At 41.6% G+C, this 12,829-nt stretch overlaps 1 long non-coding RNA gene across 3 annotated transcripts; it reads left to right on the top strand.

The window, feature by feature from the left end:
- Positions 1-267: 267 nt before the first annotated feature.
- On the top strand, positions 268-8,947 carry LOC123119921 (uncharacterized). 3 transcript variants are annotated; one of them, XR_006459076.1, is made up of 5 exons: positions 268-668; positions 1,050-1,699; positions 1,830-1,918; positions 7,119-7,251; positions 8,592-8,947. It is a non-coding gene; the product is annotated as an uncharacterized lncRNA (long non-coding RNA). The 3 variants fall into 3 exon arrangements; XR_006459077.1 differs by having other exon boundaries at positions 1,053-1,699; XR_006459074.1 differs by having other exon boundaries at positions 269-668; positions 1,001-1,699.
- The last annotated feature ends 3,882 nt before the right edge of the window (positions 8,948-12,829 follow it).

Genomic DNA, 12,829 nt, shown 5'->3' on the forward strand with positions numbered 1-12,829 from the left:
ATCACAAAAAAAATTTGAACACAATCACATTTTTTTAAAAGGTGTTCTTTTGTATTTTTTCCATGACATTTTTTAGAAATTGTATCATTTTTTGTGACAAACATTTTTCTTGAAAAAATATTTTTCATTTTATTTATTTTTTGGCACTGTTTTTGGGCTTGGCCCAAGCATAAGGACTTGACCGACACACACACATTCAACACGTACTCTCTCTTCTCCATGTGTTCACCTAAATGAAAATCTTTGTCTCAAAAAAAAAAAATCCTAAAAGAAAATCTTCTCTCTGTTACTAAGAAAAAGCTCCCTTCCCATTCCCCATTCTCCCTCCCTAGTGCTGGACAGCGCCGCCGCCGCCGCCTCCCATCTTCTCGTCGTTCTCGGAGGACGAGGGCAGGAAGAATCGCCTCTGGTGGCTGCACCGTCGTGCCCTCCACCCGCGCCGCCGTATCAACGGGACCTTGCGCGGCTCCCTATTATTTCAGCTCCACCCGCGCCACCATCGACGGCGCGGCTCCTCGCGTGGCTGCAGCGGCGCTCCTGGCCGGTAGAGGAGGAGTGAGAGGCCGCTGCTTCCTCAGCATGGTCCTGCTCGCCGACGACGAAGCCCTGCGAGGAGACGGCTCCACTGCTCCGAGCTCCTCCGATCTATTGCTGCCGCCGCCATGGAGGTCCACCCCTCACTCTCGCCCCTCTCCCCTTCTCTTTCCATGTGCCGCACTTCAGCAGCGAGGTACTAAGCAGCACGAAAGATTACTGAAGTTAATCTGGGCAATAACATGCCATCGTCCCTTAACATTTTAGATGCAAAGTTTAAGACTAACTGAACCATAGATTTGCATAGCAGAGGGCAAGGAACTGGTGGGAAGGTTCAGTTATGTAACTTTTGGGAAGTACAGTTAGTTATTGCATGATTAAACTACACTTGAGCACCTGTCCCTAGTAGCACAGAACAAAATGTAATGATTGCCTTACTTTGTATGCTTTTCTGAATAAAATGCAGAGTGTAGAGATGATCTGAAATAAGAGTGCTGCTGTTTGTATTGCTACAGCAGTGAAGGCCACGGGTCAGAGTGTTTATCGTATCTGGGAGAATGAAACCTGAGGAGACTGTTGTAGCAATATTTCTCTACCAGATGAAGTTGTGGATAGAGTTGGAACAGTATTGCCATTTGAAGATTCAGTTTTTGAGGAGGAAAAAACTGGAATTTCTTGAGATGCGGGAAGAACTTATCAAGGTGATGTATATGTCTCACAAATATTAGAAATGGACTGTTTTTACATCATCTGCAAATGCAACCATGATACTTGTCGTAGATATGAAACTCACATTGGTCGTACTTCTGGTAAAGCTAGTAGTGAGTGGGGCATGTAGTCACTCTTCTTTTACTAATTTATTGTCTTGGCTCAAAAGTCATTCATATTGCCATGCTACCTCGCCGTTCTGGATCGACGCCGTCCCTTCGGGTTTCTGGTGTGGCGTCGATCTGGACGATGGCGCGACTTTGTCCGGTTGTAGTTCTTCGGTGCAGGTCCAATCTCTCTGGGTGATGTGGTGCTCGTGCGTCTGTGCCCGTGGCTGGCCGGCTGGTGCTGGGCTTAGGAAACATTGTTCCCCGGTGCAGAGTGGCGACTGTGCACTACGGCCTGGGCTACAATTTTTGACTGGTTACCCTGTTTCAGCTCTGCTCTCTTGTGTTCGGTGAGTAGAATTCACTTGGGAGCAGTTAATCTCACGCAGAAACATATATTGCAGTCAAAATTCTTTGAGGATTGCATAGTAGAAATTTTGGTACAGCTAGTACAGACATAATTGGTCGTGTATATTTCAGGTTTCGGGGTATGTAGAGAATGTGATGTTTAGAAAAATCTGGGCAACAGCAGCATTTCCAAGATGACAAATATGTTCTTATTTTGGCTTGTAAGTCTCTTTCTACCCTTAGTTACACATTTTGGTACTAAATTTGTATATATACATAGAATGATTTCTATAGCAAAACCATGAATGAGTTAGTGGACACATAATTTGTTCGTTCAGGACATTATACATGAGAATTATACCATAAATGATTTGTATATACACAAATGAGTTAGTCTCCTCCAAGACGATCAAGTTCGGAATTCCAACTCTGAAGTTGTCACTTGGATTTAATGTTTCTGTAGAATCCAAGTAATATATTTAAGGTTAGGAAAGAAGCAATGCAATGTGAAATATAAAAATACTTAAGTTTTTCTTAAATGATGATCCTACCAAGTAGAAACTGAAATTTTGAACAAGATAATTTGAAAGGTTGCATTACCTATTTGGTTAATACTTCCGTGTATACAATATTTTTCGTATATGTCCCGCTTGTAGTGCTCTTCATATTCTTCTCCCCCTTTGTGTATGTGTCGCATGTAGTGGTCTTTTTATTCTTCTGCTTGTTCTCATCATGTGTACCTGTTAGAACCTTTATGTTTGATGTCGCGGTTGCTCTAGAAAGCGCGACATATAATTGACCATGTGAAAAAACTGGTTCAGGCAGGTATACGCCAACATTTGGTATTGTCTGTCCTTGTGATTTGTTTATTGTCATTGCAAAACTGAGCCTTATTGGGAACTGTTTCCTCTTGAAACTGAACGGGAACATGTCATCGTCAGAGGGACATAATGGTATCCGAGGCAGGAAAACTCGCATTCCAGAGTGCTGTCTCACCACAATCTCTGCGTCAATTGCATTTTTTTGAAATCCACGCACGACCAACCTCGTACCGTTGCAGAGTCCATTAGCAGGGTCGATGTTCCTGAGTAGTATGATTGGGCAATTTATTTTGAGCTTCAACATATGTGGAGGCAGTCCATTTGGGGTTAGGGTGTTTAAGTATTCTGGTGGATAGTAGTTATGTGGGTCGTCTTCTACGGAATCAAAGCTGTGGTACACCATCTCCTCCCCCTGGAAGCGATCAATCATTTTTAAGTTGATTTTGTCCACGCAGTCGTTCCTTGTGGATAAAATTGCTCTTGATGTGATGTACCTTGGATCCTTTATTAGGGAAGCATTGCCTGTTTGATAGATACTGTCAATGAGTCTGTCCAGGCCATTATCATCCGTCTTATTTGCCACACATATACTTCTAGGTAGAAGTATTTCACCATCATCATTCGTCTCCTCAGTTCCATTTCCAATGCGTAGTAGGTATTCTGCGAACCACGGGTCGTTTTGAGCCCTCATGTTGCGCACAAGCTTCAACTGACGCATGCAATTCCAGAGCTCCGACCTGCGTAGCGATGCATCTACTATCTGGGCCCTTGTTCCCTTTCGGACAACAGGGAGCACTTGTCTAAAATCTCCCCCAAATACGACCGTTCTTCCACCAAAAGGAAGATCTGGTCTGTCCATTATGTCCCTCACGCTCTTGTCTAGCGCCTCCACTGTTTGCCTCTTAGTCATAGATGCTTCGTCCCAGATTATTAGCGATGCTGCTTGGAGTAGCTTGGCTGTCCCACTTTGTTTTGTGAAGCTACAAATAGCACCATCATCTATTTTTAGTGGAATTTTGAACCTTGAGTGTGCGGTCCTCCCTCCAGGCATTATGGAAGCAACAACACCGGAAGTGGCTGTCGCCACAACAATCTTGCCTTGTCCGCGTACTGTGGCCAAGAGCGCCCTGTAAAGAAAAGTTTTTCCTGTGCCTCCCGGCCCATCGACAAAGAATATACCTCCTCTTTGGCGGTCAACTGTGGCTAGGATTTCGTCATAGGCCATCCTTTGCTCGGTATTTAGGTTTTTATGCAACGATGTGTCCTCAGGGTCCACCTCGATGGAGGTCTCCTCGATGATTTCCCTAGGCAGGTCGTTTGTCATCTCATGCTGTTTGTCGATCTCTGGAAGAGGAAACGATTCTATGTCTTTTCCCATTGAGTGCAACATGTCCCTAACATTTCTCAGCACCATTTGTTCGACAGTGTGCTTGCATTTCAGTTTCTGCTGTAGTCCTCTGACATTGCCTCGAGGTGTTTGTTCCAGAGACCACGGACGTCGCTGGGCTCGCAAAAAACCATGATTGTCGCGAATAGCCTTCGTAGAGATGATGGCATTCGAAACAACTCTGCTTCTGTCATGCATTCGTCTAATGTGTTGTCTGCCTCAATGAGCCCTTGTTTTTCTGCAGCTTCACGGAAGGTTGGCATTACTTGTCCATTGACTGTTCGTAGATCTTCGTAGCTGGTGGCACCTGTCACGTGGTTGAGGAGGACTCATAGATAGTATCGTTCTCCTTCAGCTGGGTGTGCTGAGACGATCCTGCCAACCTGGAACACAGCGGCTCGCTTCCTCTCTTGCCAAAACTTCTCTTGTCTTTGCCAAGTATAATATTCCGGAAAATCTCTGTATAGTATGCCTCGTGCTTTCTCATGTAAACTGTTTGCTTCAAAATACGCAGTTAACATTGATCTTTCCGTGCCATCACGGTCGAGAACATTCTTTATTGTTTCCGTGCCATGATATGAAACCATGTGCATATTTGGGAGATGTAGCTGCAGTTGCAAGACTGGTGGGTGCATTTTGCTTAGTTCAAAGCCATATATTCTCCATAGTGCTTCCGGAGGAGTCACCCACCGTGTGTCCCTGTACTGTTTAATCTCGTCGATTTTGACTTCGTCTACTTTGTCGGTTACAGATACAGATGCTCGGTCATGTCCCTTGTAGATGTACTTGAATAGGTACTTAACGGCTTTAATGCTTGAGCATATCTCAACATTTATGTGGCAGTTGAACATCCTTAACAGGGGTTGTAAGGAACCACCCATCTGTTATCTAGTTTGCAATTTCGTACCGTTTCGGTCCGGCCGTCATTGCGTCTCCTATATACTGGGTACGAGTCCTTGCCTTGAATCGTAGTTTCGTTAAATGGCCTTGGATAATTGTTCTTGCATGACGGACGATTCTTTGTGCACGGGCAAAATTTATTCAATGCGCCGCAAGGACCATGCATCATATGTTTGATTACCATTTTGTATAGCTCTGGGTACTTGTGCTTGTTAGGGAGCTCAGCGGAGATGATTCTGTTGTACTGTTCTGGACACTTGTATTTTCCGGTCATGATGAGCAAAAAGTGAGCATGGGGTAATCCCCTCTTTTGGAACTCTACGACATATGTATATGCCGTAACCTTTCCAAGAATGGCCTTCTCAAATAGTTGCTTCTTCATTTCTTCTAGCTTCGCCCTGAAAACACGAACGACAATGTCTGGGCGATCTTGTGGTGTTTGTCCAAACTCTAGTTCACGTGTGATCTCTTCCCAGTTGGGGTTGCAGGTCATTGTTAGGAATATGTCTGGCTTTCCATATTTTCTAACTAAAGCCATAGCATCCAGATACCGACGAAGTTTATCTCGTGGCCCTCCAATAAATGATGAGGCAAGTACTCTCCGTTTTCTGACTGCATCTCCATTCTGTTCTCCAGCTTGAATGCTGTCTAGAAGGCCTTGGTATAGATATGCTCTTATTTTCTTTTGATGATGCCACATGTAATCCAGTCTGGAGATTTCAATCTTGATGTATGTATCTACAGCAAACTGTTGGAAAAGCCGTCCGCCATGCAATATTGGGTTGAATATGCTTGGTCATGTATGGAATTTATAGGAGTAGTATTCTTTCATGGTTACCCACAAGCCGTTGACCGAATCTGCGCAAAAATTGCAACATAATAAGTTAGTTGCATAAGTTTGTACTGTACCATATATGAAAATTTAATTTTGAATATAATAGTATATGAATATTTTACCTGGGTTGTCGTCATTATTGATATTATCAGCACCAATATCTTCCTCTTGTGTATTCTTCTTTGGGATTTTCCTATGCCAACCCAGTTCAGCTATTGGAAAGAATAGAGGATACGACAACGGATCATAGCACCCGTAATATGATCGAATGTGCTCTTTTTCGTTGTTGTTCCCATGTAGTTTTACACTCCTGTCATAAGTATCTCTTCTTTCATTTCCTTCAATCCACACTGCAGCTACCTCCGAATTGATTGGTGCGTTGTATGTTCTCTGGTCCAATCTTTGGTCAAGGTTCAAGATGACTCTGTAGTCCTCAAGGTTTTGGGCTTGTCCCAAACTCCTATACTGTTGAGAGTACGGGTTACCGCGTAGGATGTCGGTTATTATTCCAATCACATGCTTGTCTTGCTCGTACATTTCCTCGCGGCAACGACGATATCGATGCTCTAAGCTTGGATCATCGTTGTAGAAGTATAGCTCCAAATGCTTTGGATCTGAGTGACTATTACCAAATGAATGTATGTTGTGATAGATCTGACCATGAGCTCGAAAGGTGTAAATACCAGCTGTTCGCATGTCAGTTGTGTCTCTGTCAAGGTGACAGTATAGAGTAGTAAATGAGAAGTGTCCATTGAAAAATCTTATATTTTTTCGAAAATGTCTTGCATCAGAGTCGTTGCTTGTCCAAAGTCTCATGAGTTCAGGTGGTGTATCTGGACTGGCTAGTCTTATCCGTCCTTTTCTGCAGCATAACCCCTTAGTCTCGTACTTGAATTTTTTTGCATGACATAATCTGCAATTTTCTTCCGGTTTGAGCACATGTGTATTTTTTGGTATGTTGCTGTAGACAAAATCATATGGATCAGGGTTGTGAATTTCTTCGTCTTCTCTGATTTCAACTTCCACTTCTGTGCCCCATTCTAGTATGGTTTGTAGCATAATTTTTTTAGTAAAGGAGAAATATAATGTTTCGAATCTATTTAAATTGTATTGAGCATACCTTCACCAGAGAACATGTATTCGTCCTCGTTTGTATCTTCTTCAAATATGACTTCGTCATTACCTGTGTTGTAATCTTATATATATAAATATATATTTCTCTGTACTGCATAAGAATATATATGAAATTGATAACCTTACCATGATCCTCGTTGTGGATTGATTGTGTTGGTGCGTCTGCTTCTTGGATGGCTGCATCTTTCTTACACATAACTTTATTATTTGCTGTGTAGAATTTTTTGATTTATATAGACATGCATATAGTTTAAGTATTGTATAAAAGTATATGCAATTGATTATCATACTGCGAACATCATTGCAGAATGATTCTATTCGTGCATCTACTTCTTTGATTGTAGGAGACATTGAAGAGGGGATGTCTGGCCATAAAGCCACCTTATTGTGATCGCCATTGTATAATGTCTGTGTTGGGGTATCTGCTTCTTTCATGCTTGGAAACATTGATGAGGGGATGTCTGTCCACAAAATATGGTTAGTTGTACAAGCACATGTATATTTACTTTGAATGCTAGTATTGTGTCAAATTTATATTTTTACCGTAAATCATTACTTGTGGTTGATGTAGAGGCTCTGTGAAATTGTTGCCGGTTTCCGTCATGGATGCATCTTCTTCTGATGATACTGAAACTTTTTTCCTCCGTCTTGTCGTGAATTGTTTGTTACGGTGGTGCAGCAATGTTTGTCTTTCTCCTGGCGTGACATGCTTTCTGTGATTTACAGAAGGGGTAGAAATACTAACTTCTTGTTCAGTTGAGCTATATGCAGGGTTTTGCATCGCAATTGAGTCTTTGTTTGCTGTGCTGCGCTTCAATTCATTTATATGTTCTATTCTAGCTTTCTTTTGGTCTGACTGCATATTTGCATATATCTGCCTATGCTGTGCACATATCTTTTTTTTCTCTTGTTGATAGGCTTCACGACGTCTTTTGAGTTTTTCCTGCTTTTCTCCATCGGTCATCTGTGCATTGAGCTTTGCTATTTTTTCTTTCTTTTGTTGATAGGCTTCACGACGTTTTTTGAGTTTTTGCTGCCTTTTATCATCGGTCATCTGTGCTTCATTGGTCATCTGTGCTTCATCGTTCATCTGTGCATAGAGCTTTGCTTTTTTTTTTTCTTTCTGATGTTGATAGGCTTCGCGGCGTTTTTTGAGTTTTTCCTGTTTTTTTTCGTCGTTCATCTCTGCATAGCGCTCTCTTTCTCTCTTCCTCCGTTGCTCCTTAGCACTCATTATTTGATATTGTCAAAAATGCCTGCCGGCATGAGAGTTTTGAAAAATGTAAACAAATATTATTTATTAAAAATGGGAACTTGATTAGCACAGACATTTGCTGATATAGTATTTACTCTTGAAACAACACTTATCTTTCCAAGTGAAATGAAAACAGAGGATATAAGTTATTTGTGGGGAATAAGTATAGACATATTGCTATTTTTTTGTTAGTCCTATTATTATTGTGTTTTCCTATTTTCAAAATTTAAATCTGTTGACCTTCTATATGCTAAGCTCATACATGTGGTGCTTCCCAGGGGAACTTCTATTTCTATCTTTTTGCTCAAACGATTGATCTCTAAATCAACTTGCTTATGGTTGTGCATAACAAAATAGATACGCGAAAATGCTGACTTCTCATTATTTGTTAAATAAGCTAAAATTACTGCTGATCAACGATGATATGCATCAGTGTTTAAATATGATTCAATGTGTCGCATATAAAATCTTGTAAATTTCTTGCTGAAAGTAAACTTTGGTATACTACTTGTTTGGATAATCCAAATAGCTGATTATAAATTTAATTTCTTTTTCATTATAGGTACCAGTGTTCATAGACATGTTGAAGATGTCGTATATGGAAACAGATAACAAAAAATACCTGATGTAAAGCTGACTTGTGAAAGAGTTTAATTGAACTGAAGGTGACGACCTGTGAAACTGACAGGTTAATTGTAAAGCTGACTCGTGAAACAGTTTAATTGAACCGAAGGTGTCAACGTGCGAAACTGACAGGTCAATTGAACCAAAGACCTGGGATTGTGTCACATAAAAAATCATTGGAGATAGGATGTATTTGTAGCACCAAAGATGGCTGCCTCTAAGTAGGTTTCAAGACTCCTGTAGGAATATAAATAGGATTATCCATGGCTACGGTCCGGCGGCTACATTTGTTTCTAAGCGAGCGGCGCCTGTCCTTTCCTTCATCGATACGGTCCGGCGGCTACATTTGTTTTGGCAATTAAAAATATATATACATGGGCCGACCAGCAATTGTACGCCTGTCCTTTCCTTCATCGATACGGTCCGGTGGCTACGTTTGTTTTGGCAATTATATATATATATATATATATATGGGCCGGCCAGCAAGCCTATGTCACGTTTGATTTGCTAAAACATACAAAAGCCTCATAACGGGATGAAATAAAGCGAAACTAAACCAAGAATATCTATTCCCTTTAATAATATCTATTCCCTTTAATAGTAGGTATAGATATGGTGGGTGTATGGTACCGGCGAAAGTTGCGCGGTACTAGAGAGGCTAGCAATGGTGGAAGGGTAAGAGTGCGTATAATTCATGGACTCAACATTAGTCATAAAGAACTCACATACTTATTGCAAAAATTTATTATTTATTGAAACGAAGTACTACGCGCATGCTACTAGGGGGATAGATTAGTAGGAAAAGACCATCGCTCGTCCCCGACGGCCACTCATAAGGTACAATAAAAAATACCTCATGCTCCAACTTCGTTACATAACGGTTCAATATACGTGCATGCTAGGGAATCACAAACCTTAACAAAAGTATTTCTCCAATTCATAATTACTCACTAGCATGGCTCTAATATAAGCATCTTTATATCTCAAAATAATTATAAGGAATCAAACTTCTCATAGTATTCAATGCACTTTATATAAAAGTTTTTATTATATCCCTCTTGTATGCCTATCATATTAGGACTAAATTTATAACCAAAGAAAATTACCATGCTGTTTAAAGACTCAAAATAATACTCCCTCCGTCCGGAAATACTTGTCCTCAAAATGGTTGTATCTAGACTTATTTTAGTTATAGATACATCCATTTTATCCATTTCGAGGACAAGCATTTCCGGACGGAGGGAGTATAAGTGAAGCATTAGAGATCAATAATTTCTATAAAATAAAGCCACCGCCATGCTCTAGAAAGATATAAGTGAAGCACTAGAGCAAAATGGCCTAGCTCAAAAGATATAAGTGAAGCACATAGAGTATTCTAATGAATCACGATTCATGCGTGTCCCTCTCGAAAGGTGTGTACGGAAAGGATGATTGTGGCAAACTAAAAAGCAAAGACTTATATCATATAAGACGTTCCAAGCAAAACACATATCATGTGGTGAATAAAAATAGAGCCTCAAGTAAAGTTACCGGTAGACGAAGACGAAAGAGGGGATGCCTTCCGGGGCATCCCCAAGCTTAGGCTCTTGGTTGTCCTTGAATATTACCTTGGGGTGCTTTGAGAATCCCCAAGCTTAGGCTCTTGTCACTCCTTACTCCATAGTTCATCAAATCCTTACCCAAAACATGAAAACTTCACAACACAAATCTCAACAGAAAATCTCATAAGCTCCGTTAGTATAAGAAAATAAATCACCACTTTTGGTACTGTTGTGAACTCATTCTTTATTTATATTGGTCTAATATCTACTGTATCCTAACTTTTCCATGGTTCATACTGATGCGGCTTGAAGCTACGTCGGTGTTTCCCCAAAGAGGAAGGGATGATGCAGCACAGCGACGGTAGGTATTTCCCTCAGTGATGAAACCAAGGTTATCGAACCAGTAGGAGAACCAAGCAACACTACGTAAACATCACCTGCACACAAATGACAAATACTCGCAACCCGACGTGTAGAAGGGGTTGTCAATCCCTTTCGGGTAGTGGTGCCGGAAATTGGCAAACGGACGTGATAAAAATATGATAGATTGGATCGTGAGATAAAATAAATAAGAATAAATTGCAGCAAGGTATTTTTGTATTTTTGGTTTAATACATCTGAAAATAAAAGCAAAGCAAAAATAGATCGCAAAGGCAAATAATGTGAGAAAGGGACCCGGGGGCCGTAGCTTTCACTAGTGGCTTCTCTCGAGAAAAATAGTAAACGGTGGGTAAACAAATTACTGTTGGGCAATTGATATAACTTCAAATAATCATGACGATATCCAGGCAAGGATCATTATATAGGCATCACGTCCGTAATTAGTAGACCGACTCCTACCTGCATCTACTACTATTACTCTACACATCGACCGCTATCCAGCATGCATCTAGTGTATGAAGTTCATGGAGAAACGGAGTAATGCAATAAGAACGATGACATGATGTATACAAGATCTATTTCTGTAGAAATAGACCCCATCGTTTTATCCTTAGTAGCAACGATACATACATGTCGGTTCCCCTTCTGTCACTGGGATCAAGCACCGTAAGATCGAACCCACTGCAAAGCACCTCTTCCCATTGCAAGATAAATAGACCAAGTTGGCCAAACAAAACCCAAATATCGGAGAAGAAATACGATACTATAAGCAATCATGCATATAAGAGATCAAAGAAACTCAAATAACTTTCATTGATAGAAAGATAGATCTGATCATAAACTCAAAGTTCATCCGATCCCAACAAACACATCGCAAAAAGAGTTACATCATATGGATCTCCAAGAGACCATTGTATGGAGAATCAAACGAGAGAGAGGAAGCCATCTAGCTACTAACTACGGACCCGTAGGTCTACAAAGAACTACTCACTCATCATCGGAGAGGCACCAATGGAAGTGGTGAACCCCTCCGTGATGGTGTCTAGATTGTGTCGGATTGCGGGTTCCGGCAAAACCCTTGAGGTTCGAACTCTGGGGTGCGCACGAAGATCTCTCTTACCCTAGCTCACGCTCTCACCACGATCTCAAGCTTAGCTCGCCGAACCCGAATAACAAGGGACACAAGAGTTTATACTGGTCCGGGCTACCGATGTGGTGTAATACCCTACTCCAGTGTGGTGTGGTGGATTGCCTTGATGGCTGGATGAACAAGTACAAGGAAGAACTACCTCCTGAGGAGAGGTGTTCTTAAGCTCGGTGAGCTTGTGTGTGTGGGTGGAATGGGTCTGATCCAAGATCCGTTGGGGCCAAATCAGTTGCCTCCGATGGTGGTGGCTAGTCCTATTTATAAAGGCCCGAGTCCTCTTCCCAAATATTAGGCGGGAAGGCACTACTAGGGAAAACCTTATACACAAAATCTTAGCAGCAGCGTGGTTTAAAAACAAACGCTACTGCTAATTAGCAGTAGCGAGCTCCAGAAAACCGCGCTACTAACATCCCGATAGAAGTAGCGCTCTAAGTGAAACAAGCGCTACTACTATAATTGCAACGGCGTTGCCTCCAGGCTAGATATAGTAGTAGCGCCCTTCTCCTGGACCCGCTACTGCTAAAGTACTCAGTAGCAGCGTTTTTCTTTGAAACTCGCTGCTGCTAAGTATCACCGCAACTAATTAAGTTTAGTCCCATACTGCTAAGCGAACAAGGTGTTTACCACCTTAAATATGTTACTTCTCAAACTATCTCGAGCACTTGGTCTTCATTGAACTATATGTGTAGGATTTGTGGCTGCAATATGAATCCTCATCTGTACCTATACAAGTACAGTGAGGATTCATGTTGACTATTTAGATTCTACACAAAAAGATCAATGATGTTCAATGTATATTTTTGATGTTTTTACATGCTTAGACTTATAGCGTTTTTCCAGGACAAAGCGCTACTGATATTGGGATAAACAAAAGAAATAACTGCTTCCTTTAGCAGTAGCGTTTTTCCCTAAAACGCGCTATAGCTAAATTAGCTATAGCGCGTTTCCTTAAGGGCGCTACTGCTAGTTCGACTTAACCACCCGCAGGCTCAAAATTTTGCAAAGTCCTCCCTTCCCCCCTGTTCCCCTACTCCTCCCTCGCCGCCGCCCAAGCCCAAGCCTGCCCTCACCGCAGCCGCCCGAGGCCGCCCTCAACCTCGCCGTCGC

Source organism: Triticum aestivum, chromosome 5D, assembly GCF_018294505.1.
Source record: "Triticum aestivum cultivar Chinese Spring chromosome 5D, IWGSC CS RefSeq v2.1, whole genome shotgun sequence".
NCBI lineage: Eukaryota > Viridiplantae > Streptophyta > Magnoliopsida > Poales > Poaceae > Triticum > Triticum aestivum.